Raw genomic sequence first — 3,387 nt, 5'->3', positions numbered from 1 at the left:
ATTTTCTCAAAAACTGCCCTTTGGAAATGAAAAGAGAGAACAAATTTACAATTAAAACTAACAGCCTTTCAAAAAACCCTCGGTAGAACAACTACACGAGTCGCTTGAATCACGAAATTTCTCATCCCGGGACTGCGGCTGGAAAACTATATGCTTGCAATAAAGATGTATAAAAGATACCATTTCCTCAAAAACGACCGTTCTGAAAGGTAAAGAAAGGAACAAATTTTCATTTGATGAATGAAAAGCTTTCATAAAAGCACTTGGAAACATCCACGAAAGTTGATTCGCGATATTTCTCATCCCGGGACTGCGGAGGAAAATTATTATGTTTAAAAAATACGTATATAAACGAAACTTTTATAACAGCGACTGCTTTGAAAGGAAGAGAGGCGACCAAATATTCATTCAATGAATTTTAAGCTTTAAAAAACCGCTGATGTAAAAACTATACGCAACAATTGAATCACAAAATTTCTAATTCCGGTACTGCGGATGAAAAGTTTAAAGATTGCAAGAAATACGTCCATATACGAAAATTTGCTCAATAACTGCCGTTTGGAAATGAAAAGAGTCAAACAAATTTACAATTAAAGCTAACAGGCTTTCAAAAAAACCCTCAAAGGAACAACTAAAAAAGTTGCTGGAATCACGAAATGTCTCAACCCAGGACTGCGGCTGGAAAACTTTATGCTTGCAAGAAATACGTATAAATGATACCATTTTCTCAAAAACGACCGTTTCGAAAGGTATATAAAGGAACAAGTTTTCATTTAATGAATGAAGAGCTTTTAAAAAAGCACTTGGAAGAAAACTTACACGACAATTGATTCGCGAAATTTCTTGCCCCTGGACTGCGGAGGAAAATTATTATATTTAAAAAATACGTATATTAACAAAACTATTATAACAGCGACTACTTTGAAAGGTAGAGAGGCGACCAAATATTCATTCAATGAATTTTAAGCTTTGAAAAACCGCTTAGGTAAAAACTAAACGCCACAATTGAATCACAAAATTTCTCATCCTGGTACTTCGGATGAAAAATTTTATATTTGCAAGAAATACGTTTGAATACAAAAATTTTCTCAATAACTGCCGTTTACAAATGAAAAGAGTCAAACATATTTACAATTTAAACTAACAGGCTTTCAAAAAAACCCTCGGGGGAACAACTAAACGAGTCCCTTGAATCACAAAATTTCTTATCCCGGGACTGCGGCTGGAAAACGTTATGCTAGCAAGAAATACAAATAAATTAACCAGTTTCTCAAAAACGACCATTTTGAAAGGTAAAGAAAGGAACAAATATTCATTTGATGAATTAAGAGCTTTTAAAAAGGCACATGGAAGAAAAAATTACACGATAATTGATTCGCGACATTTTTCATCCCGGGACTGCGGAGGAAAATTATTATGTTTATAAAAAACGTATTTTAACGAAACTTTTATAACAGCGACTGCTTTGAAATGAAGAGAGGCGATCAAATATTCATTCAATGAATTTTAAGCTTTTAAAAACCGCTGAGGTAAAAACTAAACGCCATAAATGAATCACAAAATTTCTTAAATTGGTACTTCGGATGAAAAAAATTTTTTTCCAAGAAATACGTTTGAATACAAAAATTTTCTCAAAAACTGCCCTTTGGAAATGAAAAGAGAGAACAAATTTACAATTAAAACTAACAGCCTTTCAAAAAACCCTCGGTAGAAAAACTACACGAGTCGCTTGAATCACGAAATTTCTCATCCCGGGACTGCTACTGGAAAACGTTATGCTTGCAAGGAATACGTATGAATGATACTATTTTCTCAAAAACGACCGTTTCGAAAGGTATATAAAGGAACAAGTTTTCATTTAATGAATGAAGAGCTTTTAAAAAAGCACTTGGAAGAAAACTTACACGACAATTGATTCGCGAAATTTCTCATCCTTGGACTGCGGAGGAAAATTATTATGTTTAAAAAATACGTATATTAACGAAACTTTTATAACAGCGACTGCTTTGAAGGAAGAGAGTCGACCAAATATTCATTCAATGAATTTTAAGCTTTAAAAAACCGCTTAGGTAAATACTAAACGCAACAATTGAATCAGAAAATTTCTCATCCAGGTACTTTGGATGGAAAATTTTATGTTGGCAAGGAATACGTTTGGATACGAAATTTTTCTCAATAACTGCCGTTTGGTAATGAAAAGAGTCAAACAAATTTACAATTAAAACTAACAGGCATTCAAAAATACCCTCGGGGGAAAAACTAAACGAGTGGCTTGAATGACGAAATTTCACATTTCGGAAGAGTGCGGCTGGAAAAAGTTATGCTTGCATGAAATACGTATAAATAATACAATTTTCTCAAAAACGACCGTTTTGAAAGGTAAACAAAGGATCAAATTTTCATTTGATGAATGAAGAGCTTTCAAAAAGCACATGGAAGAAAAACATACACGACAATTGACTCGCGAAATTTCTCATTTTGGGATTGCGGAGAAAAATTATTATTTTTAAAAAATACGCATATTAACGAAAATTTTTATTACAGCGACTGCTTTGAAAGGAAGGGAGGCGACCAAATATTCATTCAATGAATTTTAAGCTTTAAAAAACCGCTTAGGTAAAATCAAAACACCACAATTGAATCACAAAATTTCTCATCCCGGAACTGCGGAAGAAAAATTTTATATTTGCAAGAAAAACGTTTGAATACGGAAATTTTCTCAATAACTGCCGTTTGGAAAAGAAAAGAGATAACAATATTACAATAAATTTAACAGGCTTAAAAAAAAACCATCGGGGGAACAACTAAACGAGTGCTTTGAATCACGAAATTTCTCATTCCGGGACTGCGGCTGGAAAAAGTAATGCTTGCAAGAAATACGTATGAATTTTACCATTTTCTCAAAAATGACTGTTTTGAGAGGTAAAGAAAGGATCAAATTTTCATTTGATGAATGAAGGGCTTTTAAAAAAGCACTTGGAAGAAAAACATGCACGACAATTGATTCGCGAAATTTCTCATCCCGGGACTGCGGAGGAAAACTATTATGTTTAAAAAATACGTATATTAACGAAACTTTTATAACAGTGACTGCTTTGAAAGGCAGAGAGGCGAACAAATATTCATTCAATGAATTTTAAATTATAAAAAACCGCTTAGAAAAATACTAAACGCCACATTGAATCACAAAATTACTCATCCCGGTACTTCGGATGGAAAATTTTATATTTGCAAGTAATACGTTTGAATACGAAAATTTTTTTAAAAACTGCCGTTTGGAAATGAAAAGAGTCAAACATATTTACAATTAAAACTAACAAGCTTTCAAAAAACCCTCCGGGAAACAACTAAACGAGTCGCTTGAATCACGAAATTTCTCATCCCGGT

The sequence above is a fragment of the Hetaerina americana genome, unplaced genomic scaffold (assembly GCF_022747635.1).
Source record: "Hetaerina americana unplaced genomic scaffold, ioHetAmer1.1.p SCAF_176, whole genome shotgun sequence".
In the NCBI taxonomy this organism is placed as follows: Eukaryota; Metazoa; Arthropoda; class Insecta; order Odonata; family Calopterygidae; genus Hetaerina; species Hetaerina americana.
This window is presented reverse-complemented; position numbering follows the sequence as displayed.